Raw genomic sequence first — 25,868 nt, 5'->3', positions numbered from 1 at the left:
TCTGGTGTGGTCACGAATAACCCACATTCTGGTCTTTCTTCACTCATGAATAACGGCCAGCCAGAACTCATGTAAAGGCCTTCATCCATTAGCATAACATCGCTGTCCCTGATGGTCTAGTGGCTAGGATTCGGCGCTCTCACCGCCGCGGCCCGGGTTCGATTCCCGGTCAGGGAAAACAGAAAACTTTTTGCTCATCATGACATTAAAGGCAGTAATATCCTGGAAAAAAAGAAGCTTCCTTCGAACCGGTGGCCTAAGGATTGCTGCTTTAACCTCTACAGTCCTCCGCTCTACCATCTGAGCTACCGAAGGATTCTGACGCACATGCAGCATAGATCCAGAAACAAGGACGTTGACAAAGATACCAGTTCGGTTGTGGCTTTTTCAACTCTTTAAGGTCCACCAAAGAGGAAACCTCACACTGTACCAGTTGGACATGTAGAGCTACCAACACGTATGTCTGTTAACAACATTGGCATGCGTACTGCATTTTGGACACGTGGATGGTAAAAGGCCACGGGTTGGTCCCACCAATGGTTAGAACAATTTGAATTGCTTTTTGAGAAAATCTATTGTGATGTCACATAGAGAGAGAGAGAAAGGAAAGGCTGAGTGGCTTTAATTGGTGTTTTTTTTTGTCATCATTAACAAGGACATAGACAAAAGAATTAATGACAAGGAAGTCACAGGTAGGCAGACGTAAAGCTGGAAGTTCAGCTTAATCCAAAAGCCTGCCTGACGATGAGTGAACGGTGCTCAAGAGCTGACGGTCATGTAAAGTTCAACGCCTGAACAGGGACTTGAACCCTGGACCCTCAGATTAAAAGTCTGATGCTCTACCGACTGAGCTATCCAGGCTACGTTTAGCCTTGCTCTGTGATTCAGAACATGTCCAGATATTCTTGACCTCTGACATGGGAAGCATTTGACAGTCTTGACACAAAAAGGTCCACATGTTCTGGTGTGGTCACGAATAACCCACATTCTGGTCTTTCTTCACTCATGAATAACGGCCAGCCAGAACTCATGTAAAGGCCTTCATCCATTAGCATAACATCGCTGTCCCTGATGGTCTAGTGGCTAGGATTCGGCGCTCTCACCGCCGCGGCCCGGGTTCGATTCCCGGTCAGGGAAAACAGAAAACTTTTTGCTCATCATGACATTAAAGGCAGTAATATCCTGGAAAAAAAAGAAGCTTCCTTCGAACCGGATTTGAACCGGTGGCCTAAGGATTGCTGCTTTAACCTCTACAGTCCTCCGCTCTACCATCTGAGCTACCGAAGGATTCTGACTCACATGCAGCATAGATCCAGAAACAAGGACGTTGACAAAGATACCAGTTTGGTTGTGGCTTTTTCAACTCTTTAAGGTCCACCAAAGAGGAAACCTCACACTGTACCAGTTGGACATGTAGAGCTACCAACACGTATGTCTGTTAACAACATTGGCATGCGTACTGCATTTTGGACACGTGGATGGTAAAAGGCCACGGGTTGGTCCCACCAATGGTTAGAACAATTTGAATTGCTTTTTGAGAAAATCTATTGTGATGTCACATAGAGAGAGAGAGAAAGGAAAGGCTGAGTGGCTTTAATTGGTGTTTTTTTTTGTCATCATTAACAAGGACATAGACAAAAGAATTAATGACAAGGAAGTCACAGGTAGGCAGACGTAAAGCTGGAAGTTCAGCTTAATCCAAAAGCCTGCCTGACGATGAGTGAACGGTGCTCAAGAGCTGACGGTCATGTAAAGTTCAACGCCTGAACAGGGACTTGAACCCTGGACCCTCAGATTAAAAGTCTGATGCTCTACCGACTGAGCTATCCAGGCTACGTTTAGCCTTGCTCTGTGATTCAGAACATGTCCAGATATTCTTGACCTCTGACATGGGAAGCATTTGACAGTCTTGACACAAAAAGGTCCACATGTTCTGGTGTGGTCACGAATAACCCACATTCTGGTCTTTCTTCACTCATGAATAACGGCCAGCCAGAACTCATGTAAAGGCCTTCATCCATTAGCATAACATCGCTGTCCCTGATGGTCTAGTGGCTAGGATTCGGCGCTCTCACCGCCGCGGCCCGGGTTCGATTCCCGGTCAGGGAAAACAGAAAACTTTTTGCTCATCATGACATTAAAGGCAGTAATATCCTGGAAAAAAAAGAAGCTTCCTTCGAACCGGATTTGAACCGGTGGCCTAAGGATTGCTGCTTTAACCTCTACAGTCCTCCGCTCTACCATCTGAGCTACCGAAGGATTCTGACTCACATGCAGCATAGATCCAGAAACAAGGACGTTGACAAAGATACCAGTTTGGTTGTGGCTTTTTCAACTCTTTAAGGTCCACCAAAGAGGAAACCTCACACTGTACCAGTTGGACATGTAGAGCTACCAACACGTATGTCTGTTAACAACATTGGCATGCGTACTGCATTTTGGACACGTGGATGGTAAAAGGCCACGGGTTGGTCCCACCAATGGTTAGAACAATTTGAATTGCTTTTTGAGAAAATCTATTGTGATGTCACATAGAGAGAGAGAGAAAGGAAAGGCTGAGTGGCTTTAATTGTTGTTTTTTTTGTCATCATTAACAAGGACATAGACAAAATAATTAATGACAAGGAAGTCACAGGTAGGCAGACGTAAAGCTGGAAGTTCAGCTTAATCCAAAAGCCTGCCTGACGATGAGTGAACGGTGCTCAAGAGCTGACGGTCATGTAAAGTTCAACGCCTGAACAGGGACTTGAACCCTGGACCCTCAGATTAAAAGTCTGATGCTCTACCGACTGAGCTATCCAGGCTACGTTTAGCCTTGCTCTGTGATTCAGAACATGTCCAGATATTCTTGACCTCTGACATGGGAAGCATTTGACAGTCTTGACACAAAAAGGTCCACATGTTCTGGTGTGGTCACGAATAACCCACATTCTGGTCTTTCTTCACTCATGAATAACTGCCAGCCAGAACTCATGTAAAGGCCTTCATCCATTAGCATAACATCGCTGTCCCTGATGGTCTAGTGGCTAGGATTCGGCGCTCTCACCGCCGCGGCCCGGGTTCGATTCCCGGTCAGGGAAAACAGAAAACTTTTTGCTCATCATGACATTAAAGGCAGTAATATCCTGGAAAAAAAAGAAGCTTCCTTCGAACCGGATTTGAACCGGTGGCCTAAGGATTGCTGCTTTAACCTCTACAGTCCTCCGCTCTACCATCTGAGCTACCGAAGGATTCTGACGCACATGCAGCATAGATCCAGAAACAAGGATGTTGACAAAGATACCAGTTCGGTTGTGGCTTTTTCAACTCTTTAGGGTCCACCAAAGAGGAAACCTCACACTGTACCAGTTGGACATGTAGAGCTACCAACACGTATGTCTGTTAACAACATTGGCATGCGTACTGCATTTTGGACACGTGGATGGTAAAAGGCCACGGGTTGGTCCCACCAATGGTTAGAACAATTTGAATTGCTTTTTGAGAAAATCTATTGTGATGTCACATAGAGAGAGAGAGAAAGGAAAGGCTGAGTGGCTTTAATTGGTGTTTTTTTGTCATCATTAACAAGGACATAGACAAAATAATTAATGACAAGGAAGTCACAGGTAGGCAGACGTAAAGCTGGAAGTTCAGCTTAATCCAAAAGCCTGCCTGACGATGAGTGAACGGTGCTCAAGAGCTGACGGTCATGTAAAGTTCAATGCCTGAACAGGGACTTGAACCCTGGACACTCAGATTAAAAGTCTGATGCTCTACCAACTGAGCTATCCAGGCTACGTTTAGCCTTGCTCTGTGATTCAGAACATGTCCAGATATTCTTGACCTCTGACATGGGAAGCATTTGACAGTCTTGACACAAAAAGGTCCACATGTTCTGGTGTGGTCACGAATAACCCACATTCTGGTCTTTCTTCACTCATGAATAACGGCCAGCCAGAACTCATGTAAAGGCCTTCATCCATTAGCATAACATCGCTGTCCCTGATGGTCTAGTGGCTAGGATTCGGCGCTCTCACCGCCGCGGCCCGGGTTCGATTCCCGGTCAGGGAAAACAGAAAACTTTTTGCTCATCATGACATTAAAGGCAGTAATATCCTGGAAAAAAAAGAAGCTTCCTTCGAACCGGATTTGAACCGGTGGCCTAAGGATTGCTGCTTTAACCTCTACAGTCCTCCGCTCTACCATCTGAGCTACCGAAGGATTCTGACGCACATGCAGCATAGATCCAGAAACAAGGACGTTGACAAAGATACCAGTTCGGTTGTGGCTTTTTCAACTCTTTAAGGTCCACCAAAGAGGAAACCTCACACTGTACCAGTTGGACATGTAGAGCTACCAACACGTATGTCTGTTAACAACATTGGCATGCGTACTGCATTTTGGACACGTGGATGGTAAAAGGCCACGGGTTGGTCCCACCAATGGTTAGAACAATTTGAATTGCTTTTTGAGAAAATCTATTGTGATGTCACATAGAGAGAGAGAGAAAGGAAAGGCTGAGTGGCTTTAATTGGTGTTTTTTTTGTCATCATTAACAAGGACATAGACAAAAGAATTAATGACAAGGAAGTCACAGGTAGGCAGACGTAAAGCTGGAAGTTCAGCTTAATCCAAAAGCCTGCCTGACGATGAGTGAACGGTGCTCAAGAGCTGACGGTCATGTAAAGTTCAACGCCTGAACAGGGACTTGAACCCTGGACCCTCAGATTAAAAGTCTGATGCTCTACCGACTGAGCTATCCAGGCTACGTTTAGCCTTGCTCTGTGATTCAGAACATGTCCAGATATTCTTGACCTCTGACATGGGAAGCATTTGACAGTCTTGACACAAAAAGGTCCACATGTTCTGGTGTGGTCACGAATAACCCACATTCTGGTCTTTCTTCACTCATGAATAACGGCCAGCCAGAACTCATGTAAAAGCCTTCATCCATTAGCATAACATCGCTGTCCCTGATGGTCTAGTGGCTAGGATTCGGCGCTCTCACCGCCGCGGCCCGGGTTCGATTCCCGGTCAGGGAAAACAGAAAACTTTTTGCTCATCATGACATTAAAGGCAGTAATATCCTGGAAAAAAAAGAAGCTTCCTTCGAACCGGATTTGAACCGGTGGCCTAAGGATTGCTGCTTTAACCTCTACAGTCCTCCGCTCTACCATCTGAGCTACCGAAGGATTCTGACGCACATGCAGCATAGATCCAGAAACAAGGACGTTGACAAAGATACCAGTTCGGTTGTGGCTTTTTCAACTCTTTAAGGTCCACCAAAGAGGAAACCTCACACTGTACCAGTTGGACATGTAGAGCTACCAACACGTATGTCTGTTAACAACATTGGCATGCGTACTGCATTTTGGACACGTGGATGGTAAAAGGCCACGGGTTGGTCCCACCAATGGTTAGAACAATTTGAATTGCTTTTTGAGAAAATCTATTGTGATGTCACATAGAGAGAGAGAGAAAGGAAAGGCTGAGTGGCTTTAATTGGTGTTTTTTTTTGTCATCATTAACAAGGACATAGACAAAAGAATTAATGACAAGGAAGTCACAGGTAGGCAGACGTAAAGCTGGAAGTTCAGCTTAATCCAAAAGCCTGCCTGACGATGAGTGAACGGTGCTCAAGAGCTGACGGTCATGTAAAGTTCAACACCTGAACAGGGACTTGAACCCTGGACCCTCAGATTAAAAGTCTGATGCTCTACCGACTGAGCTATCCAGGATACGTTTAGCCTTGCTCTGTGATTCAGAACATGTCCAGATATTCTTGACCTCTGACATGGGAAGCATTTGACAGTCTTGACACAAAAAGGTCCACATGTTCTGGTGTGGTCACGAATAACCCACATTCTGGTCTTTCTTCACTCATGAATAACGGCCAGCCAGAACTCATGTAAAGGCCTTCATCCATTAGCATAACATCGCTGTCCCTGATGGTCTAGTGGCTAGGATTCGGCGCTCTCACCGCCGTGGCCCGGGTTCGATTCCCGGTCAGGGAAAACAGAAAACTTTTTGCTCATCATGACATTAAAGGCAGTAATATCCTGGAAAAAAAAGAAGCTTCCTTCGAACCGGATTTGAACCGGTGGCCTAAGGATTGCTGCTTTAACCTCTACAGTCCTCCGCTCTACCATCTGAGCTACCGAAGGATTCTGACGCACATGCAGCATAGATCCAGAAACAAGGACGTTGACAAAGATACCAGTTCGGTTGTGGCTTTTTCAACTCTTTAAGGTCCACCAAAGAGGAAACCTCACACTGTACCAGTTGGACATGTAGAGCTACCAACACGTATGTCTGTTAACAACATTGGCATGCGTACTGCATTTTGGACACGTGGATGGTAAAAGGCCACGGGTTGGTCCCACCAATGGTTAGAACAATTTGAATTGCTTTTTGAGAAAATCTATTGTGATGTCACATAGAGAGAGAGAGAAAGGAAAGGCTGAGTGGCTTTAATTGTTGTTTTTTTTGTCATCATTAACAAGGACATAGACAAAATAATTAATGACAAGGAAGTCACAGGTAGGCAGACGTAAAGCTGGAAGTTCAGCTTAATCCAAAAGCCTGCCTGACGATGAGTGAACGGTGCTCAAGAGCTGACGGTCATGTAAAGTTCAACGCCTGAACAGGGACTTGAACCCTGGACCCTCAGATTAAAAGTCTGATGCTCTACCGACTGAGCTATCCAGGCTACGTTTAGCCTTGCTCTGTGATTCAGAACATGTCCAGATATTCTTGACCTCTGACATGGGAAGCATTTGACAGTCTTGACACAAAAAGGTCCACATGTTCTGGTGTGGTCACGAATAACCCACATTCTGGTCTTTCTTCACTCATGAATAACTGCCAGCCAGAACTCATGTAAAGGCCTTCATCCATTAGCATAACATCGCTGTCCCTGATGGTCTAGTGGCTAGGATTCGGCGCTCTCACCACCGCGGCCCGGGTTCGATTCCCGGTCAGGGAAAACAGAAAACTTTTTGCTCATCATGACATTAAAGGCAGTAATATCCTGGAAAAAAAAGAAGCTTCCTTCGAACCGGATTTGAACCGGTGGCCTAAGGATTGCTGCTTTAACCTCTACAGTCCTCCGCTCTACCATCTGAGCTACCGAAGGATTCTGACGCACATGCAGCATAGATCCAGAAACAAGGATGTTGACAAAGATACCAGTTCGGTTGTGGCTTTTTCAACTCTTTAGGGTCCACCAAAGAGGAAACCTCACACTGTACCAGTTGGACATGTAGAGCTACCAACACGTATGTCTGTTAACAACATTGGCATGCGTACTGCATTTTGGACACGTGGATGGTAAAAGGCCACGGGTTGGTCCCACCAATGGTTAGAACAATTTGAATTGCTTTTTGAGAAAATCTATTGTGATGTCACATAGAGAGAGAGAGAAAGGAAAGGCTGAGTGGCTTTAATTGGTGTTTTTTTTGTCATCATTAACAAGGACATAGACAAAAGAATTAATGACAAGGAAGTCACAGGTAGGCAGACGTAAAGCTGGAAGTTCAGCTTAATCCAAAAGCCTGCCTGACGATGAGTGAACGGTGCTCAAGAGCTGACGGTCATGTAAAGTTCAACGCCTGAACAGGGACTTGAACCCTGGACCCTCAGATTAAAAGTCTGATGCTCTACCGACTGAGCTATCCAGGCTACGTTTAGCCTTGCTCTGTGATTCAGAACATGTCCAGATATTCTTGACCTCTGACATGGGAAGCATTTGACAGTCTTGACACAAAAAGGTCCACATGTTCTGGTGTGGTCACGAATAACCCACATTCTGGTCTTTCTTCACTCATGAATAACGGCCAGCCAGAACTCATGTAAAGGCCTTCATCCATTAGCATAACATCGCTGTCCCTGATGGTCTAGTGGCTAGGATTCGGCGCTCTCACCGCCGCGGCCCGGGTTCGATTCCCGGTCAGGGAAAACAGAAAACTTTTTGCTCATCATGACATTAAAGGCAGTAATATCCTGGAAAAAAAAGAAGCTTCCTTCGAACCGGATTTGAACCGGTGGCCTAAGGATTGCTGCTTTAACCTCTACAGTCCTCCGCTCTACCATCTGAGCTACCGAAGGATTCTGACGCACATGCAGCATAGATCCAGAAACAAGGACGTTGACAAAGATACCAGTTCGGTTGTGGCTTTTTCAACTCTTTAAGGTCCACCAAAGAGGAAACCTCACACTGTACCAGTTGGACATGTAGAGCTACCAACACGTATGTCTGTTAACAACATTGGCATGCGTACTGCATTTTGGACACGTGGATGGTAAAAGGCCACGGGTTGGTCCCACCAATGGTTAGAACAATTTGAATTGCTTTTTGAGAAAATCTATTGTGATGTCACATAGAGAGAGAGAGAAAGGAAAGGCTGAGTGGCTTTAATTGGTGTTTTTTTTTGTCATCATTAACAAGGACATAGACAAAAGAATTAATGACAAGGAAGTCACAGGTAGGCAGACGTAAAGCTGGAAGTTCAGCTTAATCCAAAAGCCTGCCTGACGATGAGTGAACGGTGCTCAAGAGCTGACGGTCATGTAAAGTTCAACACCTGAACAGGGACTTGAACCCTGGACCCTCAGATTAAAAGTCTGATGCTCTACCGACTGAGCTATCCAGGATACGTTTAGCCTTGCTCTGTGATTCAGAACATGTCCAGATATTCTTGACCTCTGACATGGGAAGCATTTGACAGTCTTGACACAAAAAGGTCCACATGTTCTGGTGTGGTCACGAATAACCCACATTCTGGTCTTTCTTCACTCATGAATAACGGCCAGCCAGAACTCATGTAAAGGCCTTCATCCATTAGCATAACATCGCTGTCCCTGATGGTCTAGTGGCTAGGATTCGGCGCTCTCACCGCCGTGGCCCGGGTTCGATTCCCGGTCAGGGAAAACAGAAAACTTTTTGCTCATCATGACATTAAAGGCAGTAATATCCTGGAAAAAAAAGAAGCTTCCTTCGAACCGGATTTGAACCGGTGGCCTAAGGATTGCTGCTTTAACCTCTACAGTCCTCCGCTCTACCATCTGAGCTACCGAAGGATTCTGACGCACATGCAGCATAGATCCAGAAACAAGGACGTTGACAAAGATACCAGTTCGGTTGTGGCTTTTTCAACTCTTTAAGGTCCACCAAAGAGGAAACCTCACACTGTACCAGTTGGACATGTAGAGCTACCAACACGTATGTCTGTTAACAACATTGGCATGCGTACTGCATTTTGGACACGTGGATGGTAAAAGGCCACGGGTTGGTCCCACCAATGGTTAGAACAATTTGAATTGCTTTTTGAGAAAATCTATTGTGATGTCACATAGAGAGAGAGAGAAAGGAAAGGCTGAGTGGCTTTAATTGTTGTTTTTTTTGTCATCATTAACAAGGACATAGACAAAATAATTAATGACAAGGAAGTCACAGGTAGGCAGACGTAAAGCTGGAAGTTCAGCTTAATCCAAAAGCCTGCCTGACGATGAGTGAACGGTGCTCAAGAGCTGACGGTCATGTAAAGTTCAACGCCTGAACAGGGACTTGAACCCTGGACCCTCAGATTAAAAGTCTGATGCTCTACCGACTGAGCTATCCAGGCTACGTTTAGCCTTGCTCTGTGATTCAGAACATGTCCAGATATTCTTGACCTCTGACATGGGAAGCATTTGACAGTCTTGACACAAAAAGGTCCACATGTTCTGGTGTGGTCACGAATAACCCACATTCTGGTCTTTCTTCACTCATGAATAACTGCCAGCCAGAACTCATGTAAAGGCCTTCATCCATTAGCATAACATCGCTGTCCCTGATGGTCTAGTGGCTAGGATTCGGCGCTCTCACCACCGCGGCCCGGGTTCGATTCCCGGTCAGGGAAAACAGAAAACTTTTTGCTCATCATGACATTAAAGGCAGTAATATCCTGGAAAAAAAAGAAGCTTCCTTCGAACCGGATTTGAACCGGTGGCCTAAGGATTGCTGCTTTAACCTCTACAGTCCTCCGCTCTACCATCTGAGCTACCGAAGGATTCTGACGCACATGCAGCATAGATCCAGAAACAAGGATGTTGACAAAGATACCAGTTCGGTTGTGGCTTTTTCAACTCTTTAGGGTCCACCAAAGAGGAAACCTCACACTGTACCAGTTGGACATGTAGAGCTACCAACACGTATGTCTGTTAACAACATTGGCATGCGTACTGCATTTTGGACACGTGGATGGTAAAAGGCCACGGGTTGGTCCCACCAATGGTTAGAACAATTTGAATTGCTTTTTGAGAAAATCTATTGTGATGTCACATAGAGAGAGAGAGAAAGGAAAGGCTGAGTGGCTTTAATTGGTGTTTTTTTGTCATCATTAACAAGGACATAGACAAAATAATTAATGACAAGGAAGTCACAGGTAGGCAGACGTAAAGCTGGAAGTTCAGCTTAATCCAAAAGCCTGCCTGACGATGAGTGAACGGTGCTCAAGAGCTGACGGTCATGTAAAGTTCAATGCCTGAACAGGGACTTGAACCCTGGACACTCAGATTAAAAGTCAGATGCTCTACCAACTGAGCTATCCAGGCTACGTTTAGCCTTGCTCTGTGATTCAGAACATGTCCAGATATTCTTGACCTCTGACATGGGAAGCATTTGACAGTCTTGACACAAAAAGGTCCACATGTTCTGGTGTGGTCACGAATAACCCACATTCTGGTCTTTCTTCACTCATGAATAACGGCCAGCCAGAACTCATGTAAAGGCCTTCATCCATTAGCATAACATCGCTGTCCCTGATGGTCTAGTGGCTAGGATTCGGCGCTCTCACCGCCGCGGCCCGGGTTCGATTCCCGGTCAGGGAAAACAGAAAACTTTTTGCTCATCATGACATTAAAGGCAGTAATATCCTGGAAAAAAAAGAAGCTTCCTTCGAACCGGATTTGAACCGGTGGCCTAAGGATTGCTGCTTTAACCTCTACAGTCCTCCGCTCTACCATCTGAGCTACCGAAGGATTCTGACGCACATGCAGCATAGATCCAGAAACAAGGACGTTGACAAAGATACCAGTTCGGTTGTGGCTTTTTCAACTCTTTAAGGTCCACCAAAGAGGAAACCTCACACTGTACCAGTTGGACATGTAGAGCTACCAACACGTATGTCTGTTAACAACATTGGCATGCGTACTGCATTTTGGACACGTGGATGGTAAAAGGCCACGGGTTGGTCCCACCAATGGTTAGAACAATTTGAATTGCTTTTTGAGAAAATCTATTGTGATGTCACATAGAGAGAGAGAGAAAGGAAAGGCTGAGTGGCTTTAATTGGTGTTTTTTTTTGTCATCATTAACAAGGACATAGACAAAAGAATTAATGACAAGGAAGTCACAGGTAGGCAGACGTAAAGCTGGAAGTTCAGCTTAATCCAAAAGCCTGCCTGACGATGAGTGAACGGTGCTCAAGAGCTGACGGTCATGTAAAGTTCAACACCTGAACAGGGACTTGAACCCTGGACCCTCAGATTAAAAGTCTGATGCTCTACCGACTGAGCTATCCAGGCTACGTTTAGCCTTGCTCTGTGATTCAGAACATGTCCAGATATTCTTGACCTCTGACATGGGAAGCATTTGACAGTCTTGACACAAAAAGGTCCACATGTTCTGGTGTGGTCACGAATAACCCACATTCTGGTCTTTCTTCACTCATGAATAACGGCCAGCCAGAACTCATGTAAAGGCCTTCATCCATTAGCATAACATCGCTGTCCCTGATGGTCTAGTGGCTAGGATTCGGCGCTCTCACCGCCGCGGCCCGGGTTCGATTCCCGGTCAGGGAAAACAGAAAACTTTTTGCTCATCATGACATTAAAGGCAGTAATATCCTGGAAAAAAAAGAAGCTTCCTTCGAACCGGATTTGAACCGGTGGCCTAAGGATTGCTGCTTTAACCTCTACAGTCCTCCGCTCTACCATCTGAGCTACCGAAGGATTCTGACGCACATGCAGCATAGATCCAGAAACAAGGACGTTGACAAAGATACCAGTTCGGTTGTGGCTTTTTCAACTCTTTAAGGTCCACCAAAGAGGAAACCTCACACTGTACCAGTTGGACATGTAGAGCTACCAACACGTATGTCTGTTAACAACATTGGCATGCGTACTGCATTTTGGACACGTGGATGGTAAAAGGCCACGGGTTGGTCCCACCAATGGTTAGAACAATTTGAATTGCTTTTTGAGAAAATCTATTGTGATGTCACATAGAGAGAGAGAGAAAGGAAAGGCTGAGTGGCTTTAATTGGTGTTTTTTTTTGTCATCATTAACAAGGACATAGACAAAAGAATTAATGACAAGGAAGTCACAGGTAGGCAGACGTAAAGCTGGAAGTTCAGCTTAATCCAAAAGCCTGCCTGACGATGAGTGAACGGTGCTCAAGAGCTGACGGTCATGTAAAGTTCAACGCCTGAACAGGGACTTGAACCCTGGACCCTCAGATTAAAAGTCTGATGCTCTACCGACTGAGCTATCCAGGCTACGTTTAGCCTTGCTCTGTGATTCAGAACATGTCCAGATATTCTTGACCTCTGACATGGGAAGCATTTGACAGTCTTGACACAAAAAGGTCCACATGTTCTGGTGTGGTCACGAATAACCCACATTCTGGTCTTTCTTCACTCATGAATAACGGCCAGCCAGAACTCATGTAAAGGCCTTCATCCATTAGCATAACATCGCTGTCCCTGATGGTCTAGTGGCTAGGATTCGGCGCTCTCACCGCCGCGGCCCGGGTTCGATTCCCGGTCAGGGAAAACAGAAAACTTTTTGCTCATCATGACATTAAAGGCAGTAATATCCTGGAAAAAAAAGAAGCTTCCTTCGAACCGGATTTGAACCGGTGGCCTAAGGATTGCTGCTTTAACCTCTACAGTCCTCCGCTCTACCATCTGAGCTACCGAAGGATTCTGACTCACATGCAGCATAGATCCAGAAACAAGGACGTTGACAAAGATACCAGTTTGGTTGTGGCTTTTTCAACTCTTTAAGGTCCACCAAAGAGGAAACCTCACACTGTACCAGTTGGACATGTAGAGCTACCAACACGTATGTCTGTTAACAACATTGGCATGCGTACTGCATTTTGGACACGTGGATGGTAAAAGGCCACGGGTTGGTCCCACCAATGGTTAGAACAATTTGAATTGCTTTTTGAGAAAATCTATTGTGATGTCACATAGAGAGAGAGAGAAAGGAAAGGCTGAGTGGCTTTAATTGTTGTTTTTTTTGTCATCATTAACAAGGACATAGACAAAATAATTAATGACAAGGAAGTCACAGGTAGGCAGACGTAAAGCTGGAAGTTCAGCTTAATCCAAAAGCCTGCCTGACGATGAGTGAACGGTGCTCAAGAGCTGACGGTCATGTAAAGTTCAACGCCTGAACAGGGACTTGAACCCTGGACCCTCAGATTAAAAGTCTGATGCTCTACCGACTGAGCTATCCAGGCTACGTTTAGCCTTGCTCTGTGATTCAGAACATGTCCAGATATTCTTGACCTCTGACATGGGAAGCATTTGACAGTCTTGACACAAAAAGGTCCACATGTTCTGGTGTGGTCACGAATAACCCACATTCTGGTCTTTCTTCACTCATGAATAACTGCCAGCCAGAACTCATGTAAAGGCCTTCATCCATTAGCATAACATCGCTGTCCCTGATGGTCTAGTGGCTAGGATTCGGCGCTCTCACCGCCGCGGCCCGGGTTCGATTCCCGGTCAGGGAAAACAGAAAACTTTTTGCTCATCATGACATTAAAGGCAGTAATATCCTGGAAAAAAAAGAAGCTTCCTTCGAACCGGATTTGAACCGGTGGCCTAAGGATTGCTGCTTTAACCTCTACAGTCCTCCGCTCTACCATCTGAGCTACCGAAGGATTCTGACGCACATGCAGCATAGATCCAGAAACAAGGATGTTGACAAAGATACCAGTTCGGTTGTGGCTTTTTCAACTCTTTAGGGTCCACCAAAGAGGAAACCTCACACTGTACCAGTTGGACATGTAGAGCTACCAACACGTATGTCTGTTAACAACATTGGCATGCGTACTGCATTTTGGACACGTGGATGGTAAAAGGCCACGGGTTGGTCCCACCAATGGTTAGAACAATTTGAATTGCTTTTTGAGAAAATCTATTGTGATGTCACATAGAGAGAGAGAGAAAGGAAAGGCTGAGTGGCTTTAATTGGTGTTTTTTTGTCATCATTAACAAGGACATAGACAAAATAATTAATGACAAGGAAGTCACAGGTAGGCAGACGTAAAGCTGGAAGTTCAGCTTAATCCAAAAGCCTGCCTGACGATGAGTGAACGGTGCTCAAGAGCTGACGGTCATGTAAAGTTCAATGCCTGAACAGGGACTTGAACCCTGGACACTCAGATTAAAAGTCTGATGCTCTACCAACTGAGCTATCCAGGCTACGTTTAGCCTTGCTCTGTGATTCAGAACATGTCCAGATATTCTTGACCTCTGACATGGGAAGCATTTGACAGTCTTGACACAAAAAGGTCCACATGTTCTGGTGTGGTCACGAATAACCCACATTCTGGTCTTTCTTCACTCATGAATAACGGCCAGCCAGAACTCATGTAAAGGCCTTCATCCATTAGCATAACATCGCTGTCCCTGATGGTCTAGTGGCTAGGATTCGGCGCTCTCACCGCCGCGGCCCGGGTTCGATTCCCGGTCAGGGAAAACAGAAAACTTTTTGCTCATCATGACATTAAAGGCAGTAATATCCTGGAAAAAAAAGAAGCTTCCTTCGAACCGGATTTGAACCGGTGGCCTAAGGATTGCTGCTTTAACCTCTACAGTCCTCCGCTCTACCATCTGAGCTACCGAAGGATTCTGACGCACATGCAGCATAGATCCAGAAACAAGGACGTTGACAAAGATACCAGTTCGGTTGTGGCTTTTTCAACTCTTTAAGGTCCACCAAAGAGGAAACCTCACACTGTACCAGTTGGACATGTAGAGCTACCAACACGTATGTCTGTTAACAACATTGGCATGCGTACTGCATTTTGGACACGTGGATGGTAAAAGGCCACGGGTTGGTCCCACCAATGGTTAGAACAATTTGAATTGCTTTTTGAGAAAATCTATTGTGATGTCACATAGAGAGAGAGAGAAAGGAAAGGCTGAGTGGCTTTAATTGGTGTTTTTTTTTGTCATCATTAACAAGGACATAGACAAAAGAATTAATGACAAGGAAGTCACAGGTAGGCAGACGTAAAGCTGGAAGTTCAGCTTAATCCAAAAGCCTGCCTGACGATGAGTGAACGGTGCTCAAGAGCTGACGGTCATGTAAAGTTCAACACCTGAACAGGGACTTGAACCCTGGACCCTCAGATTAAAAGTCTGATGCTCTACCGACTGAGCTATCCAGGCTACGTTTAGCCTTGCTCTGTGATTCAGAACATGTCCAGATATTCTTGACCTCTGACATGGGAAGCATTTGACAGTCTTGACACAAAAAGGTCCACATGTTCTGGTGTGGTCACGAATAACCCACATTCTGGTCTTTCTTCACTCATGAATAACGGCCAGCCAGAACTCATGTAAAGGCCTTCATCCATTAGCATAACATCGCTGTCCCTGATGGTCTAGTGGCTAGGATTCGGCGCTCTCACCGCCGCGGCCCGGGTTCGATTCCCGGTCAGGGAAAACAGAAAACTTTTTGCTCATCATGACATTAAAGGCAGTAATATCCTGGAAAAAAAAGAAGCTTCCTTCGAACCGGATTTGAACCGGTGGCCTAAGGATTGCTGCTTTAACCTCTACAGTCCTCCGCTCTACCATCTGAGCTACCGAAGGATTCTGACGCACATGCAGCATAGATCCAGAAACAAGGACGTTGACAAAGATACCAGTTCGGTTGTGGCTTTTTCAACTCTTTAAGGTCCACCAAAGAGGAAACCTCACACTGTACCAGTTGGACATGTAGAGCTACCAACACGTATGTCTGTTAACAACATTGGCATGCGTACTGCATTTTGGACACATGGATGGTAAAAGGCCACGGGTTGGTCCCACCAATGGTTAGAACAATTTGAATTGTTTTTGAGAAAATCTATTGTGATGTCACATAGAGAGAGAGAGAAAGGAAAGGCTGAGTGGCTTTAATTGTTGTTTTTTTTGTCATCATTAACAAGGACATAGACAAAATAATTAATGACAAGGAAGTCACAGGTAGGCAGACGTAAAGCTGGAAGTTCAGCTTAATCCAAAAGCCTGCCTGACGATGAGTGAACGGTGCTCAAGAGCTGACGGTCATGTAAAGTTCAACGCCTGAACAGGGACTTGAACCCTGGACCCTCAGATTAAAAGTCTGATGCTCTACCGACTGAGCTATCCAGGCTACGTTTAGCCTTGCTCTGTGATTCAGAACATGTCCAGATATTCTTGACCTCTGACATGGGAAGCATTTGACAGTCTTGACACAAAAAGGTCCACATGTTCTGGTGTGGTCACGAATAACCCACATTCTGGTCTTTCTTCACTCATGAATAACTGCCAGCCAGAACTCATGTAAAGGCCTTCATCCATTAGCATAACATCGCTGTCCCTGATGGTCTAGTGGCTAGGATTCGGCGCTCTCACCGCCGCGGCCCGGGTTCGATTCCCGGTCAGGGAAAACAGAAAACTTTTTGCTCATCATGACATTAAAGGCAGTAATATCCTGGAAAAAAAAGAAGCTTCCTTCGAACCGGATTTGAACCGGTGGCCTAAGGATTGCTGCTTTAACCTCTACAGTCCTCCGCTCTACCATCTGAGCTACCGAAGGATTCTGACGCACATGCAGCATAGATCCAGAAACAAGGATGTTGACAAAGATACCAGTTCGGTTGTGGCTTTTTCAACTCTTTAGGGTCCACCAAAGAGGAAACCTCACACTGTACCAGTTGGACATGTAGAGCTACCAACACGTATGTCTGTTAACAACATTGGCATGCGTACTGCATTTTGGACACGTGGATGGTAAAAGGCCACGGGTTGGTCCCACCAATGGTTAGAACAATTTGAATTGCTTTTTGAGAAAATCTATTGTGATGTCACATAGAGAGAGAGAGAAAGGAAAAGCTGAGTGGCTTTAATTGTTGTTTTTTTGTCATCATTAACAAGGACATAGACAAAATAATTAATGACAAGGAAGTCACATGTAGGCAGACGTAAAGCTGGAAGTTCAGCTTAATCCAAAAGCCTGCCTGACGATGACTGAACGGTGCTCAAGAGCTGACGGTCATGTAAAGTTCAACGCCTGAACAGGGACTTGAACGCTGGACCCTCAGATTAAAAGTCTGATGCTCTACCGACTGAGCTATCCAGGCTACGTTTAGCTTTGCTCTGTGATTCAGAACATGTCCAGATATTCTTGACCTCTGACATGGGAAGCATTTGACAGTCTTGACACAAAAAGGTCCACATGTTCTGGTGTGGTCACGAATAACCCACATTCTGGTCTTTCTTCACTCATGAATAACGGCCAGCCAGAACTCATGTAAAGGCCTTCATCCATTAGCATAACATCGCTGTCCCTGATGGTCTAGTGGCTAGGATTCGGCGCTCTCACCGCCGCGGCCCGGGTTCGATTCCCGGTCAGGGAAAACAGAAAACTTTTTGCTCATCATGACATTAAAGGCAGTAATATCCTGGAAAAAAAAGAAGCTTCCTTCGAACCGGATTTGAACCGGTGGCCTAAGGATTGCTGCTTTAACCTCTACAGTCCTCCGCTCTACCATCTGAGCTACCGAAGGATTCTGACGCACATGCAGCATAGATCCAGAAACAAGGACGTTGACAAAGATACCAGTTCGGTTGTGGCTTTTTCAACTCTTTAAGGTCCACCAAAGAGGAAACCTCACACTGTACCAGTTGGACATGTAGAGCTACCAACACGTATGTCTGTTAACAACATTGGCATGCGTACTGCATTTTGGACACGTGGATGGTAAAAGGCCACGGGTTGGTCCCACCAATGGTTAGAACAATTTGAATTGCTTTTTGAGAAAATCTATTGTGATGTCACATAGAGAGAGAGAGAAAGGAAAGGCTGAGTGGCTTTAATTGGTGTTTTTTTTTGTCATCATTAACAAGGACATAGACAAAAGAATTAATGACAAGGAAGTCACAGGTAGGCAGACGTAAAGCTGGAAGTTCAGCTTAATCCAAAAGCCTGCCTGACGATGAGTGAACGGTGCTCAAGAGCTGACGGTCATGTAAAGTTCAACACCTGAACAGGGACTTGAACCCTGGACCCTCAGATTAAAAGTCTGATGCTCTACCGACTGAGCTATCCAGGCTACGTTTAGCCTTGCTCTGTGATTCAGAACATGTCCAGATATTCTTGACCTCTGACATGGGAAGCATTTGACAGTCTTGACACAAAAAGGTCCACATGTTCTGGTGTGGTCACGAATAACCCACATTCTGGTCTTTCTTCACTCATGAATAACGGCCAGCCAGAACTCATGTAAAGGCCTTCATCCATTAGCATAACATCGCTGTCCCTGATGGTCTAGTGGCTAGGATTCGGCGCTCTCACCGCCGCGGCCCGGGTTCGATTCCCGGTCAGGGAAAACAGAAAACTTTTTGCTCATCATGACATTAAAGGCAGTAATATCCTGGAAAAAAAAGAAGCTTCCTTCGAACCGGATTTGAACCGGTGGCCTAAGGATTGCTGCTTTAACCTCTACAGTCCTCCGCTCTACCATCTGAGCTACCGAAGGATTCTGACGCACATGCAGCATAGATCCAGAAACAAGGACGTTGACAAAGATACCAGTTCGGTTGTGGCTTTTTCAACTCTTTAAGGTCCACCAAAGAGGAAACCTCACACTGTACCAGTTGGACATGTAGAGCTACCAACACGTATGTCTGTTAACAACATTGGCATGCGTACTGCATTTTGGACACATGGATGGTAAAAGGCCACGGGTTGGTCCCACCAATGGTTAGAACAATTTGAATTGCTTTTTGAGAAAATCTATTGTGATGTCACATAGAGAGAGAGAGAAAGGAAAGGCTGAGTGGCTTTAATTGTTGTTTTTTTTGTCATCATTAACAAGGACATAGACAAAATAATTAATGACAAGGAAGTCACAGGTAGGCAGACGTAAAGCTGGAAGTTCAGCTTAATCCAAAAGCCTGCCTGACGATGAGTGAACGGTGCTCAAGAGCTGACGGTCATGTAAAGTTCAACGCCTGAACAGGGACTTGAACCCTGGACCCTCAGATTAAAAGTCTGATGCTCTACCGACTGAGCTATCCAGGCTACGTTTAGCCTTGCTCTGTGATTCAGAACATGTCCAGATATTCTTGACCTCTGACATGGGAAGCATTTGACAGTCTTGACACAAAAAGGTCCACATGTTCTGGTGTGGTCACGAATAACCCACATTCTGGTCTTTCTTCACTCATGAATAACTGCCAGCCAGAACTCATGTAAAGGCCTTCATCCATTAGCATAACATCGCTGTCCCTGATGGTCTAGTGGCTAGGATTCGGCGCTCTCACCGCCGCGGCCCGGGTTCGATTCCCGGTCAGGGAAAACAGAAAACTTTTTGCTCATCATGACATTAAAGGCAGTAATATCCTGGAAAAAAAAGAAGCTTCCTTCGAACCGGATTTGAACCGGTGGCCTAAGGATTGCTGCTTTAACCTCTACAGTCCTCCGCTCTACCATCTGAGCTACCGAAGGATTCTGACGCACATGCAGCATAGATCCAGAAACAAGGATGTTGACAAAGATACCAGTTCGGTTGTGGCTTTTTCAACTCTTTAGGGTCCACCAAAGAGGAAACCTCACACTGTACCAGTTGGACATGTAGAGCTACCAACACGTATGTCTGTTAACAACATTGGCATGCGTACTGCATTTTGGACACGTGGATGGTAAAAGGCCACGGGTTGGTCCCACCAATGGTTAGAACAATTTGAATTGCTTTTTGAGAAAATCTATTGTGATGTCACATAGAGAGAGAGAGAAAGGAAAAGCTGAGTGGCTTTAATTGTTGTTTTTTTGTCATCATTAACAAGGACATAGACAAAATAATTAATGACAAGGAAGTCACATGTAGGCAGACGTAAAGCTGGAAGTTCAGCTTAATCCAAAAGCCTGCCTGACGATGACTGAACGGTGCTCAAGAGCTGACGGTCATGTAAAGTTCAACGCCTGAACAGGGACTTGAACGCTGGACCCTCAGATTAAAAGTCTGATGCTCTACCGACTGAGCTATCCAGGCTACGTTTAGCTTTGCTCTGTGATTCAGAACATGTCCAGATATTCTTGACCTCTGACATGGGAAGCATTTGACAGTCTTGACACAAAAAGGTCCACATGTTCTGGTGTGGTCACGAATAACCCACATTCTGGTCTTTCTTCACTCATGAATAACTGCCAGCCAGAACTCATGTAAAGGCCTTCATCCATTAGCATAACATCGCTGTCCCTGATGGTCTAGTGGCTAGGATTCGGCGCTCTCACCGCCGCGGCCCGGGTTCGATTCCCGGTCAGGGAAAACAGAAAACTTTTTGCTCATCATGACATTAAAGGCAGTAATATCCTGGAAAAAAAAGAAGCTTCCTTCGAACCGGATTTGAACCGGTGGCCTAAGGATTGCTGCTTTAACCTCTACAGTCCTCCGCTCTACCATCTGAGCTACCGAAGGATTCTGACGCACATGCAGCATAGATCCAGAAACAAGGATGTTGACAAAGATACCAGTTCGGTTGTGGCTTTTTCAACTCTTTAGGGTCCACCAAAGAGGAAACCTCACACTGTACCAGTTGGACATGTAGAGCTACCAACACGTATGTCTGTTAACAACATTGGCATGCGTACTGCATTTTGGACACGTGGATGGTAAAAGGCCACGGGTTGGTCCCACCAATGGTTAGAACAATTTGAATTGCTTTTTGAGAAAATCTATTGTGATGTCACATAGAGAGAGAGAGAAAGGAAAGGCTGAGTGGCTTTAATTGGTGTTTTTTTGTCATCATTAACAAGGACATAGACAAAATAATTAATGACAAGGAAGTCACAGGTAGGCAGACGTAAAGCTGGAAGTTCAGCTTAATCCAAAAGCCTGCCTGACGATGAGTGAACGGTGCTCAAGAGCTGACGGTCATGTAAAGTTCAACGCCTGAACAGGGACTTGAACGCTGGACCCTCAGATTAAAAGTCTGATGCTCTACCGACTGAGCTATCCAGGCTACGTTTAGGCTTGCTCTGTGATTCAGAACATGTCCAGATATTCTTGACCTCTGACATGGGAAGCATTTGACAGTCTTGACACAAAAAGGTCCACATGTTCTGGTGTGGTCACGAATAACCCACATTCTGGTCTTTCTTCACTCATGAATAACGGCCAGCCAGAACTCATGTAAAAGCCTTCATTCATTAGCATAACATCGCTGTCCCTGATGGTCTAGTGGCTAGGATTCGGCGCTCTCACCGCCGCGGCCCGGGTTCGATTCCCGGTCAGGGAAAACAGAAAACTTTTTGCTCATCATGACATTAAAGGCAGTAATATCCTGGAAAAAAAAGAAGCTTCCTTCGAACCGGATTTGAACCGGTGGCCTAAGGATTGCTGCTTTAACCTCTACAGTCCTCCGCTCTACCATCTGAGCTACCGAAGGATTCTGACGCACATGCAGCATAGATCCAGAAACAAGGATGTTGACAAAGATACCAGTTCGGTTGTGGCTTTTTCAACTCTTTAGGGTCCACCAAAGAGGAAACCTCACACTGTACCAGTTGGACATGTAGAGCTACCAACACGTATGTCTGTTACCAACATTGGCATGCGTACTGCATTTTGGACACGTGGATGGTAAAAGGCCACGGGTTGGTCCCACCAATGGTTAGAACAATTTGAATTGCTTTTTGAGAAAATCTATTGTGATGTCACATAGAGAGAGAGAGAAAGGAAAGGCTGAGTGGCTTTAATTGGTGTTTTTTTGTCATCATTAACAAGGACATAGACAAAATAATTAATGACAAGGAAGTCACAGGTAGGCAGACGTAAAGCTGGAAGTTCAGCTTAATCCAAAAGCCTGCCTGACGATGAGTGAACGGTGCTCAAGAGCTGACGGTCATGTAAAGTTCAACGCCTGAACAGGGACTTGAACGCTGGACCCTCAGATTAAAAGTCTGATGCTCTACCGACTGAGCTATCCAGGCTACGTTTAGTCTTGCTCTGTGATTCAGAACATGTCCAGATATTCTTGACCTCTGACATGGGAAGCATTTGACAGTCTTGACACAAAAAGGTCCACATGTTCTGGTGTGGTCACGAATAACCCACATTCTGGTCTTTCTTCACTCATGAATAACGGCCAGCCAGAACTCATGTAAAAGCCTTCATTCATTAGCATAACATCGCTGTCCCTGATGGTCTAGTGGCTAGGATTCGGCGCTCTCACCGCCGCGGCCCGGGTTCGATTCCCGGTCAGGGAAAACAGAAAACTTTTTGCTCATCATGACATTAAAGGCAGTAATATCCTGGAAAAAAAAGAAGCTTCCTTCGAACCGGATTTGAACCGGTGGCCTAAGGATTGCTGCTTTAACCTCTACAGTCCTCCGCTCTACCATCTGAGCTACCGAAGGATTCTGACGCACATGCAGCATAGATCCAGAAACAAGGATGTTGACAAAGATACCAGTTCGGTTGTGGCTTTTTCAACTCTTTAGGGTCCACCAAAGAGGAAACCTCACACTGTACCAGTTGGACATGTAGAGCTACCAACACGTATGTCTGTTAACAACATTGGCATGCGTACTGCATTTTGGACACGTGGATGGTAAAAGGCCACGGGTTGGTCCCACCAATGGTTAGAACAATTTGAATTGCTTTTTGAGAAAATCTATTGTGATGTCACATAGAGAGAGAGAGAAAGGAAAGGCTGAGTGGCTTTAATTGTTGTTTTTTTTGTCATCATTAACAAGGACATAGACAAAATAATTAATGACAAGGAAGTCACATGTAGGCAGACGTAAAGCTGGAAGTTCAGCTTAATCCAAAAGCCTGCCTGACGATGACTGAACGGTGCTCAAGAGCTGACGGTCATGTAAAGTTCAACACCTGAACAGGGACTTGAACCCTGGACCCTCAGATTAAAAGTCTGATGCTCTACCGACTGAGCTATCCAGGCTACGTTTAGCCTTGCTCTGTGATTCAGAACATGTCCAGATATTCTTGACCTCTGACATGGGAAGCATTTGACAGTCTTGACACAAAAAGGTCCACATGTTCTGGTGTGGTCACGAATAACCCACATTCTGGTCTTTCTTCACTCATGAATAACGGCCAGCCAGAACTCATGTAAAGGCCTTCATCCATTAGCATAACATCGCTGTCCCTGATGGTCTAGTGGCTAGGATTCGGCGCTCTCACCGCCGCGGCCCGGGTTCGATTCCCGGTCAGGGAAAACAGAAAACTTTTTGCTCATCATGACATTAAAGGCAGTAATATCCTGGAAAAAAAAGAAGCTTCCTTCGAACCGGATTTGAACCGGTGGCCTAAGGATTGCTGCTTTGACCTCTACAGTCCTCCGCTCTACCATCTGAGCTACCAAAGGATTCTGACACACATGCAGCATAGATCCAGAAACAAGGACGTTGACAAAGATACCAGTTCGGTTGTGGCTTTTTCAACTCTTTAAGGTCCACCAAAGAGGAAACCTCACACTGTACCAGTTGGACATGTAGAGCTACCAACACGTATGTCTGTTAACAACATTGGCATGCGTACTGCATTTTGGAACAATTTGAATTGCTTTTTGAGAAAATCTATTGTGATGTCACATAGAGAGAGAGAGAAAGGAAAGGCTGAGTGGCTTTAATTGGTGTTTTTTTGTCATCATTAACAAGGACATAGACAAAATAATTAATGACAAGGAAGTCACAGGTAGGCAGACGTAAAGCTGGAAGTTCAGCTTAATCCAAAAGCCTGCCTGACGATGAGTGAACGGTGCTCAAGAGCTGACGGTCATGTAAAGTTCAACGCCTGAACAGGGACTTGAACCCTGGACCCTCAGATTAAAAGTCTGATGCTCTACCGACTGAGCTATCCAGGCTACGTTTAACCTTGCTCTGTGATTCAGAACATGTCCAGATATTCTTGACCTCTGACATGGGAAGCATTTGACAGTCTTGACACAAAAAGGTCTACATGTTCTGGTGTGGTCACGAATAACCCACATTCTGGTCTTTCTTCACTCATGAATAACGGCCAGCCAGAACTCATGTAAAAGCCTTCATTCATTAGCATTCCATCGCTGTCCCTGATGGTCTAGTGGCTAGTATTCGGCGCTCTCACCGCCCCGGCCCGGGTTCGATTCCCGGTCAGGGAAAACAGAAAACTTTTTGCTCATCATGACATTAAAGGCAGTAATATCCTGGAAAAAAAGAAGCTTCCTTCGAACCGGATTTGAACCGGTGGCCTAAGGATTGCTGCTTTAACCTCTACAGTCCTCCGCTCTACCATCTGAGCTACCGAAGGATTCTGACGCACATGCAGCATAGATCCAGAAACAAGGACGTTGACAAAGATACCAGTTCGGTTGTGGCTTTTTCAACTCTTTAAGGTCCACCAAAGAGGAAACCTCACACTGTACCAGTTGGACATGTAGAGCTACCAACACGTATGTCTGTTAACAACATTGGCATGCGTACTGCATTTTGGACACGTGGATGGTAAAAGGCCACGGGTTGGTCCCACCAATGGTTAGAACAATTTGAATTGCTTTTTGAGAAAATCTATTGTGATGTCACATAGAGAGAGAGAGAAAGGAAAGGCTGAGTGGCTTTAATTGGTGTTTTTTTTGTCATCATTAACAAGGACATAGACAAAATAATTAATGACAAGGAAGTCACAGGTAGGCAGACGTAAAGCTGGAAGTTCAGCTTAATCCAAAAGCCTGCCTGACGATGAGTGAACGGTGCTCAAGAGCTGACGGTCATGTAAAGTTCAACGCCTGAACAGGGACTTGAACCCTGGACCCTCAGATTAAAAGTCTGATGCTCTACCGACTGAGCTATCCAGGCTACGTTTAGCCTTGCTCTGTGATTCAGAACATGTCCAGATATTCTTGACCTCTGACATGGGAAGCATTTGACAGTCTTGACACAAAAAGGTCCACATGTTCTGGTGTGGTCACGAATAACCCACATTCTGGTCTTTCTTCACTCATGAATAACAGCCAGCCAGAACTCATGTAAAGGCCTTCATCCATTAGCATAACATCGCTGTCCCTGATGGTCTAGTGGCTAGGATTCGGCGCTCTCACGGCCACGGCCCGGGTTCGATTCCCGGTCAGGGAAAACAGAAAACTTTTTGCTCATCATGACATTAAAGGCAGTAATATCCTGGAAAAAAAAGAAGCTTCCTTCGAACCGGATTTGAACCGGTGGCCTAAGGATTGCTGCTTTAACCTCTACAGTCCTCCGCTCTACCATCTGAGCTACCGAAGGATTCTGATGCACATGCAGCATAGATCCAGAAACAAGGACGTTGACAAAGATACCAGTTCGGTTGTGGCTTTTTCAACTCTTTAAGGTCCACCAAAGAGGAAACCTCACACTGTACCAGTTGGACATGTAGAGCTACCAACACGTATGTCTGTTAACAACATTGGCATGCGTACTGCATTTTGGACACGTGGATGGTAAAAGGCCACGGGTTGGTCCCACCAATGGTTAGAACAATTTGAATTGCTTTTTGAGAAAATCTATTGTGATGTCACATAGAGAGAGAGAGAAAGAAAAGGCTGAGTGGCTTTAATTGTTGTTTTTTTGTCATCATTAACAAGGACATAGACAAAATAAT

General features: G+C 45.3%; 67 non-coding genes across 67 annotated transcripts; 23 read left to right on the top strand and 44 right to left on the bottom strand.

The window, feature by feature from the left end:
- Positions 1 to 105: 105 nt before the first annotated feature.
- On the top strand, positions 106 to 177 carry trnae-cuc (transfer RNA glutamic acid (anticodon CUC)). Its single transcript has one exon. It is a non-coding gene; the product is annotated as a tRNA-Glu (tRNA).
- A 611-nt stretch (positions 178 to 788) lies between these two features.
- trnak-uuu (transfer RNA lysine (anticodon UUU)) lies at positions 789 to 861 on the bottom strand. The gene has a single exon. It is a non-coding gene; the product is annotated as a tRNA-Lys (tRNA).
- Positions 862 to 1,065: 204 nt separating this feature from the next.
- trnae-cuc (transfer RNA glutamic acid (anticodon CUC)) lies at positions 1,066 to 1,137 on the top strand. The gene has a single exon. It is a non-coding gene; the product is annotated as a tRNA-Glu (tRNA).
- A 63-nt stretch (positions 1,138 to 1,200) lies between these two features.
- Positions 1,201 to 1,287, bottom strand: trnay-gua (transfer RNA tyrosine (anticodon GUA)). The gene is given in 2 exon segments: positions 1,201 to 1,236; positions 1,251 to 1,287. It is a non-coding gene; the product is annotated as a tRNA-Tyr (tRNA).
- Positions 1,288 to 1,760: 473 nt separating this feature from the next.
- On the bottom strand, positions 1,761 to 1,833 carry trnak-uuu (transfer RNA lysine (anticodon UUU)). The gene has a single exon. It is a non-coding gene; the product is annotated as a tRNA-Lys (tRNA).
- Positions 1,834 to 2,037: 204 nt separating this feature from the next.
- trnae-cuc (transfer RNA glutamic acid (anticodon CUC)) lies at positions 2,038 to 2,109 on the top strand. The gene has a single exon. It is a non-coding gene; the product is annotated as a tRNA-Glu (tRNA).
- Positions 2,110 to 2,172: 63 nt separating this feature from the next.
- trnay-gua (transfer RNA tyrosine (anticodon GUA)) lies at positions 2,173 to 2,259 on the bottom strand. The gene is given in 2 exon segments: positions 2,173 to 2,208; positions 2,223 to 2,259. It is a non-coding gene; the product is annotated as a tRNA-Tyr (tRNA).
- A 472-nt stretch (positions 2,260 to 2,731) lies between these two features.
- trnak-uuu (transfer RNA lysine (anticodon UUU)) lies at positions 2,732 to 2,804 on the bottom strand. Its single transcript has one exon. It is a non-coding gene; the product is annotated as a tRNA-Lys (tRNA).
- Positions 2,805 to 3,008: 204 nt separating this feature from the next.
- Positions 3,009 to 3,080, top strand: trnae-cuc (transfer RNA glutamic acid (anticodon CUC)). Its single transcript has one exon. It is a non-coding gene; the product is annotated as a tRNA-Glu (tRNA).
- Positions 3,081 to 3,143: 63 nt separating this feature from the next.
- trnay-gua (transfer RNA tyrosine (anticodon GUA)) lies at positions 3,144 to 3,230 on the bottom strand. Its single transcript is given in 2 exon segments — positions 3,144 to 3,179; positions 3,194 to 3,230. It is a non-coding gene; the product is annotated as a tRNA-Tyr (tRNA).
- A 471-nt stretch (positions 3,231 to 3,701) lies between these two features.
- On the bottom strand, positions 3,702 to 3,774 carry trnak-uuu (transfer RNA lysine (anticodon UUU)). The gene has a single exon. It is a non-coding gene; the product is annotated as a tRNA-Lys (tRNA).
- A 204-nt stretch (positions 3,775 to 3,978) lies between these two features.
- trnae-cuc (transfer RNA glutamic acid (anticodon CUC)) lies at positions 3,979 to 4,050 on the top strand. Its single transcript has one exon. It is a non-coding gene; the product is annotated as a tRNA-Glu (tRNA).
- Positions 4,051 to 4,113: 63 nt separating this feature from the next.
- trnay-gua (transfer RNA tyrosine (anticodon GUA)) lies at positions 4,114 to 4,200 on the bottom strand. Its single transcript is given in 2 exon segments — positions 4,114 to 4,149; positions 4,164 to 4,200. It is a non-coding gene; the product is annotated as a tRNA-Tyr (tRNA).
- A 472-nt stretch (positions 4,201 to 4,672) lies between these two features.
- Positions 4,673 to 4,745, bottom strand: trnak-uuu (transfer RNA lysine (anticodon UUU)). Its single transcript has one exon. It is a non-coding gene; the product is annotated as a tRNA-Lys (tRNA).
- Positions 4,746 to 4,949: 204 nt separating this feature from the next.
- Positions 4,950 to 5,021, top strand: trnae-cuc (transfer RNA glutamic acid (anticodon CUC)). The gene has a single exon. It is a non-coding gene; the product is annotated as a tRNA-Glu (tRNA).
- A 63-nt stretch (positions 5,022 to 5,084) lies between these two features.
- trnay-gua (transfer RNA tyrosine (anticodon GUA)) lies at positions 5,085 to 5,171 on the bottom strand. The gene is given in 2 exon segments: positions 5,085 to 5,120; positions 5,135 to 5,171. It is a non-coding gene; the product is annotated as a tRNA-Tyr (tRNA).
- Positions 5,172 to 5,921: 750 nt separating this feature from the next.
- On the top strand, positions 5,922 to 5,993 carry trnae-cuc (transfer RNA glutamic acid (anticodon CUC)). Its single transcript has one exon. It is a non-coding gene; the product is annotated as a tRNA-Glu (tRNA).
- Positions 5,994 to 6,056: 63 nt separating this feature from the next.
- trnay-gua (transfer RNA tyrosine (anticodon GUA)) lies at positions 6,057 to 6,143 on the bottom strand. Its single transcript is given in 2 exon segments — positions 6,057 to 6,092; positions 6,107 to 6,143. It is a non-coding gene; the product is annotated as a tRNA-Tyr (tRNA).
- A 472-nt stretch (positions 6,144 to 6,615) lies between these two features.
- On the bottom strand, positions 6,616 to 6,688 carry trnak-uuu (transfer RNA lysine (anticodon UUU)). The gene has a single exon. It is a non-coding gene; the product is annotated as a tRNA-Lys (tRNA).
- A 339-nt stretch (positions 6,689 to 7,027) lies between these two features.
- Positions 7,028 to 7,114, bottom strand: trnay-gua (transfer RNA tyrosine (anticodon GUA)). The gene is given in 2 exon segments: positions 7,028 to 7,063; positions 7,078 to 7,114. It is a non-coding gene; the product is annotated as a tRNA-Tyr (tRNA).
- Positions 7,115 to 7,586: 472 nt separating this feature from the next.
- trnak-uuu (transfer RNA lysine (anticodon UUU)) lies at positions 7,587 to 7,659 on the bottom strand. The gene has a single exon. It is a non-coding gene; the product is annotated as a tRNA-Lys (tRNA).
- A 204-nt stretch (positions 7,660 to 7,863) lies between these two features.
- On the top strand, positions 7,864 to 7,935 carry trnae-cuc (transfer RNA glutamic acid (anticodon CUC)). The gene has a single exon. It is a non-coding gene; the product is annotated as a tRNA-Glu (tRNA).
- Positions 7,936 to 7,998: 63 nt separating this feature from the next.
- trnay-gua (transfer RNA tyrosine (anticodon GUA)) lies at positions 7,999 to 8,085 on the bottom strand. Its single transcript is given in 2 exon segments — positions 7,999 to 8,034; positions 8,049 to 8,085. It is a non-coding gene; the product is annotated as a tRNA-Tyr (tRNA).
- Positions 8,086 to 8,835: 750 nt separating this feature from the next.
- Positions 8,836 to 8,907, top strand: trnae-cuc (transfer RNA glutamic acid (anticodon CUC)). The gene has a single exon. It is a non-coding gene; the product is annotated as a tRNA-Glu (tRNA).
- A 63-nt stretch (positions 8,908 to 8,970) lies between these two features.
- Positions 8,971 to 9,057, bottom strand: trnay-gua (transfer RNA tyrosine (anticodon GUA)). Its single transcript is given in 2 exon segments — positions 8,971 to 9,006; positions 9,021 to 9,057. It is a non-coding gene; the product is annotated as a tRNA-Tyr (tRNA).
- A 472-nt stretch (positions 9,058 to 9,529) lies between these two features.
- On the bottom strand, positions 9,530 to 9,602 carry trnak-uuu (transfer RNA lysine (anticodon UUU)). The gene has a single exon. It is a non-coding gene; the product is annotated as a tRNA-Lys (tRNA).
- A 339-nt stretch (positions 9,603 to 9,941) lies between these two features.
- trnay-gua (transfer RNA tyrosine (anticodon GUA)) lies at positions 9,942 to 10,028 on the bottom strand. Its single transcript is given in 2 exon segments — positions 9,942 to 9,977; positions 9,992 to 10,028. It is a non-coding gene; the product is annotated as a tRNA-Tyr (tRNA).
- A 748-nt stretch (positions 10,029 to 10,776) lies between these two features.
- trnae-cuc (transfer RNA glutamic acid (anticodon CUC)) lies at positions 10,777 to 10,848 on the top strand. Its single transcript has one exon. It is a non-coding gene; the product is annotated as a tRNA-Glu (tRNA).
- Positions 10,849 to 10,911: 63 nt separating this feature from the next.
- trnay-gua (transfer RNA tyrosine (anticodon GUA)) lies at positions 10,912 to 10,998 on the bottom strand. The gene is given in 2 exon segments: positions 10,912 to 10,947; positions 10,962 to 10,998. It is a non-coding gene; the product is annotated as a tRNA-Tyr (tRNA).
- A 473-nt stretch (positions 10,999 to 11,471) lies between these two features.
- trnak-uuu (transfer RNA lysine (anticodon UUU)) lies at positions 11,472 to 11,544 on the bottom strand. The gene has a single exon. It is a non-coding gene; the product is annotated as a tRNA-Lys (tRNA).
- A 204-nt stretch (positions 11,545 to 11,748) lies between these two features.
- trnae-cuc (transfer RNA glutamic acid (anticodon CUC)) lies at positions 11,749 to 11,820 on the top strand. Its single transcript has one exon. It is a non-coding gene; the product is annotated as a tRNA-Glu (tRNA).
- Positions 11,821 to 11,883: 63 nt separating this feature from the next.
- trnay-gua (transfer RNA tyrosine (anticodon GUA)) lies at positions 11,884 to 11,970 on the bottom strand. The gene is given in 2 exon segments: positions 11,884 to 11,919; positions 11,934 to 11,970. It is a non-coding gene; the product is annotated as a tRNA-Tyr (tRNA).
- A 473-nt stretch (positions 11,971 to 12,443) lies between these two features.
- On the bottom strand, positions 12,444 to 12,516 carry trnak-uuu (transfer RNA lysine (anticodon UUU)). The gene has a single exon. It is a non-coding gene; the product is annotated as a tRNA-Lys (tRNA).
- Positions 12,517 to 12,720: 204 nt separating this feature from the next.
- Positions 12,721 to 12,792, top strand: trnae-cuc (transfer RNA glutamic acid (anticodon CUC)). Its single transcript has one exon. It is a non-coding gene; the product is annotated as a tRNA-Glu (tRNA).
- A 63-nt stretch (positions 12,793 to 12,855) lies between these two features.
- trnay-gua (transfer RNA tyrosine (anticodon GUA)) lies at positions 12,856 to 12,942 on the bottom strand. Its single transcript is given in 2 exon segments — positions 12,856 to 12,891; positions 12,906 to 12,942. It is a non-coding gene; the product is annotated as a tRNA-Tyr (tRNA).
- Positions 12,943 to 13,414: 472 nt separating this feature from the next.
- trnak-uuu (transfer RNA lysine (anticodon UUU)) lies at positions 13,415 to 13,487 on the bottom strand. The gene has a single exon. It is a non-coding gene; the product is annotated as a tRNA-Lys (tRNA).
- Positions 13,488 to 13,691: 204 nt separating this feature from the next.
- On the top strand, positions 13,692 to 13,763 carry trnae-cuc (transfer RNA glutamic acid (anticodon CUC)). The gene has a single exon. It is a non-coding gene; the product is annotated as a tRNA-Glu (tRNA).
- Positions 13,764 to 13,826: 63 nt separating this feature from the next.
- Positions 13,827 to 13,913, bottom strand: trnay-gua (transfer RNA tyrosine (anticodon GUA)). Its single transcript is given in 2 exon segments — positions 13,827 to 13,862; positions 13,877 to 13,913. It is a non-coding gene; the product is annotated as a tRNA-Tyr (tRNA).
- Positions 13,914 to 14,384: 471 nt separating this feature from the next.
- trnak-uuu (transfer RNA lysine (anticodon UUU)) lies at positions 14,385 to 14,457 on the bottom strand. Its single transcript has one exon. It is a non-coding gene; the product is annotated as a tRNA-Lys (tRNA).
- A 204-nt stretch (positions 14,458 to 14,661) lies between these two features.
- trnae-cuc (transfer RNA glutamic acid (anticodon CUC)) lies at positions 14,662 to 14,733 on the top strand. Its single transcript has one exon. It is a non-coding gene; the product is annotated as a tRNA-Glu (tRNA).
- A 63-nt stretch (positions 14,734 to 14,796) lies between these two features.
- On the bottom strand, positions 14,797 to 14,883 carry trnay-gua (transfer RNA tyrosine (anticodon GUA)). The gene is given in 2 exon segments: positions 14,797 to 14,832; positions 14,847 to 14,883. It is a non-coding gene; the product is annotated as a tRNA-Tyr (tRNA).
- A 473-nt stretch (positions 14,884 to 15,356) lies between these two features.
- Positions 15,357 to 15,429, bottom strand: trnak-uuu (transfer RNA lysine (anticodon UUU)). Its single transcript has one exon. It is a non-coding gene; the product is annotated as a tRNA-Lys (tRNA).
- A 204-nt stretch (positions 15,430 to 15,633) lies between these two features.
- On the top strand, positions 15,634 to 15,705 carry trnae-cuc (transfer RNA glutamic acid (anticodon CUC)). Its single transcript has one exon. It is a non-coding gene; the product is annotated as a tRNA-Glu (tRNA).
- Positions 15,706 to 15,768: 63 nt separating this feature from the next.
- On the bottom strand, positions 15,769 to 15,855 carry trnay-gua (transfer RNA tyrosine (anticodon GUA)). The gene is given in 2 exon segments: positions 15,769 to 15,804; positions 15,819 to 15,855. It is a non-coding gene; the product is annotated as a tRNA-Tyr (tRNA).
- A 471-nt stretch (positions 15,856 to 16,326) lies between these two features.
- On the bottom strand, positions 16,327 to 16,399 carry trnak-uuu (transfer RNA lysine (anticodon UUU)). The gene has a single exon. It is a non-coding gene; the product is annotated as a tRNA-Lys (tRNA).
- Positions 16,400 to 16,603: 204 nt separating this feature from the next.
- Positions 16,604 to 16,675, top strand: trnae-cuc (transfer RNA glutamic acid (anticodon CUC)). The gene has a single exon. It is a non-coding gene; the product is annotated as a tRNA-Glu (tRNA).
- Positions 16,676 to 16,738: 63 nt separating this feature from the next.
- On the bottom strand, positions 16,739 to 16,825 carry trnay-gua (transfer RNA tyrosine (anticodon GUA)). The gene is given in 2 exon segments: positions 16,739 to 16,774; positions 16,789 to 16,825. It is a non-coding gene; the product is annotated as a tRNA-Tyr (tRNA).
- A 748-nt stretch (positions 16,826 to 17,573) lies between these two features.
- On the top strand, positions 17,574 to 17,645 carry trnae-cuc (transfer RNA glutamic acid (anticodon CUC)). Its single transcript has one exon. It is a non-coding gene; the product is annotated as a tRNA-Glu (tRNA).
- A 63-nt stretch (positions 17,646 to 17,708) lies between these two features.
- On the bottom strand, positions 17,709 to 17,795 carry trnay-gua (transfer RNA tyrosine (anticodon GUA)). Its single transcript is given in 2 exon segments — positions 17,709 to 17,744; positions 17,759 to 17,795. It is a non-coding gene; the product is annotated as a tRNA-Tyr (tRNA).
- Positions 17,796 to 18,268: 473 nt separating this feature from the next.
- On the bottom strand, positions 18,269 to 18,341 carry trnak-uuu (transfer RNA lysine (anticodon UUU)). Its single transcript has one exon. It is a non-coding gene; the product is annotated as a tRNA-Lys (tRNA).
- A 204-nt stretch (positions 18,342 to 18,545) lies between these two features.
- Positions 18,546 to 18,617, top strand: trnae-cuc (transfer RNA glutamic acid (anticodon CUC)). Its single transcript has one exon. It is a non-coding gene; the product is annotated as a tRNA-Glu (tRNA).
- Positions 18,618 to 18,680: 63 nt separating this feature from the next.
- On the bottom strand, positions 18,681 to 18,767 carry trnay-gua (transfer RNA tyrosine (anticodon GUA)). Its single transcript is given in 2 exon segments — positions 18,681 to 18,716; positions 18,731 to 18,767. It is a non-coding gene; the product is annotated as a tRNA-Tyr (tRNA).
- Positions 18,768 to 19,239: 472 nt separating this feature from the next.
- On the bottom strand, positions 19,240 to 19,312 carry trnak-uuu (transfer RNA lysine (anticodon UUU)). The gene has a single exon. It is a non-coding gene; the product is annotated as a tRNA-Lys (tRNA).
- Positions 19,313 to 19,516: 204 nt separating this feature from the next.
- Positions 19,517 to 19,588, top strand: trnae-cuc (transfer RNA glutamic acid (anticodon CUC)). Its single transcript has one exon. It is a non-coding gene; the product is annotated as a tRNA-Glu (tRNA).
- A 63-nt stretch (positions 19,589 to 19,651) lies between these two features.
- Positions 19,652 to 19,738, bottom strand: trnay-gua (transfer RNA tyrosine (anticodon GUA)). The gene is given in 2 exon segments: positions 19,652 to 19,687; positions 19,702 to 19,738. It is a non-coding gene; the product is annotated as a tRNA-Tyr (tRNA).
- Positions 19,739 to 20,486: 748 nt separating this feature from the next.
- Positions 20,487 to 20,558, top strand: trnae-cuc (transfer RNA glutamic acid (anticodon CUC)). The gene has a single exon. It is a non-coding gene; the product is annotated as a tRNA-Glu (tRNA).
- A 63-nt stretch (positions 20,559 to 20,621) lies between these two features.
- Positions 20,622 to 20,708, bottom strand: trnay-gua (transfer RNA tyrosine (anticodon GUA)). Its single transcript is given in 2 exon segments — positions 20,622 to 20,657; positions 20,672 to 20,708. It is a non-coding gene; the product is annotated as a tRNA-Tyr (tRNA).
- A 748-nt stretch (positions 20,709 to 21,456) lies between these two features.
- trnae-cuc (transfer RNA glutamic acid (anticodon CUC)) lies at positions 21,457 to 21,528 on the top strand. Its single transcript has one exon. It is a non-coding gene; the product is annotated as a tRNA-Glu (tRNA).
- A 63-nt stretch (positions 21,529 to 21,591) lies between these two features.
- Positions 21,592 to 21,678, bottom strand: trnay-gua (transfer RNA tyrosine (anticodon GUA)). Its single transcript is given in 2 exon segments — positions 21,592 to 21,627; positions 21,642 to 21,678. It is a non-coding gene; the product is annotated as a tRNA-Tyr (tRNA).
- Positions 21,679 to 22,426: 748 nt separating this feature from the next.
- Positions 22,427 to 22,498, top strand: trnae-cuc (transfer RNA glutamic acid (anticodon CUC)). Its single transcript has one exon. It is a non-coding gene; the product is annotated as a tRNA-Glu (tRNA).
- A 63-nt stretch (positions 22,499 to 22,561) lies between these two features.
- On the bottom strand, positions 22,562 to 22,648 carry trnay-gua (transfer RNA tyrosine (anticodon GUA)). The gene is given in 2 exon segments: positions 22,562 to 22,597; positions 22,612 to 22,648. It is a non-coding gene; the product is annotated as a tRNA-Tyr (tRNA).
- A 472-nt stretch (positions 22,649 to 23,120) lies between these two features.
- Positions 23,121 to 23,193, bottom strand: trnak-uuu (transfer RNA lysine (anticodon UUU)). Its single transcript has one exon. It is a non-coding gene; the product is annotated as a tRNA-Lys (tRNA).
- Positions 23,194 to 23,397: 204 nt separating this feature from the next.
- Positions 23,398 to 23,469, top strand: trnae-cuc (transfer RNA glutamic acid (anticodon CUC)). The gene has a single exon. It is a non-coding gene; the product is annotated as a tRNA-Glu (tRNA).
- Positions 23,470 to 24,044: 575 nt separating this feature from the next.
- trnak-uuu (transfer RNA lysine (anticodon UUU)) lies at positions 24,045 to 24,117 on the bottom strand. The gene has a single exon. It is a non-coding gene; the product is annotated as a tRNA-Lys (tRNA).
- A 338-nt stretch (positions 24,118 to 24,455) lies between these two features.
- trnay-gua (transfer RNA tyrosine (anticodon GUA)) lies at positions 24,456 to 24,542 on the bottom strand. Its single transcript is given in 2 exon segments — positions 24,456 to 24,491; positions 24,506 to 24,542. It is a non-coding gene; the product is annotated as a tRNA-Tyr (tRNA).
- Positions 24,543 to 25,014: 472 nt separating this feature from the next.
- On the bottom strand, positions 25,015 to 25,087 carry trnak-uuu (transfer RNA lysine (anticodon UUU)). The gene has a single exon. It is a non-coding gene; the product is annotated as a tRNA-Lys (tRNA).
- A 339-nt stretch (positions 25,088 to 25,426) lies between these two features.
- Positions 25,427 to 25,513, bottom strand: trnay-gua (transfer RNA tyrosine (anticodon GUA)). The gene is given in 2 exon segments: positions 25,427 to 25,462; positions 25,477 to 25,513. It is a non-coding gene; the product is annotated as a tRNA-Tyr (tRNA).
- Between the last annotated feature and the right edge of the window lie 355 nt (positions 25,514 to 25,868).

This window comes from Brachyhypopomus gauderio, unplaced genomic scaffold (assembly GCF_052324685.1).
Source record: "Brachyhypopomus gauderio isolate BG-103 unplaced genomic scaffold, BGAUD_0.2 sc94, whole genome shotgun sequence".
NCBI classification, from domain to species: Eukaryota; Metazoa; Chordata; class Actinopteri; order Gymnotiformes; family Hypopomidae; genus Brachyhypopomus; species Brachyhypopomus gauderio.
The sequence above is the reverse complement of the archived record's forward strand: the minus strand, read 5'-3'. Positions and strand labels throughout refer to the sequence as shown.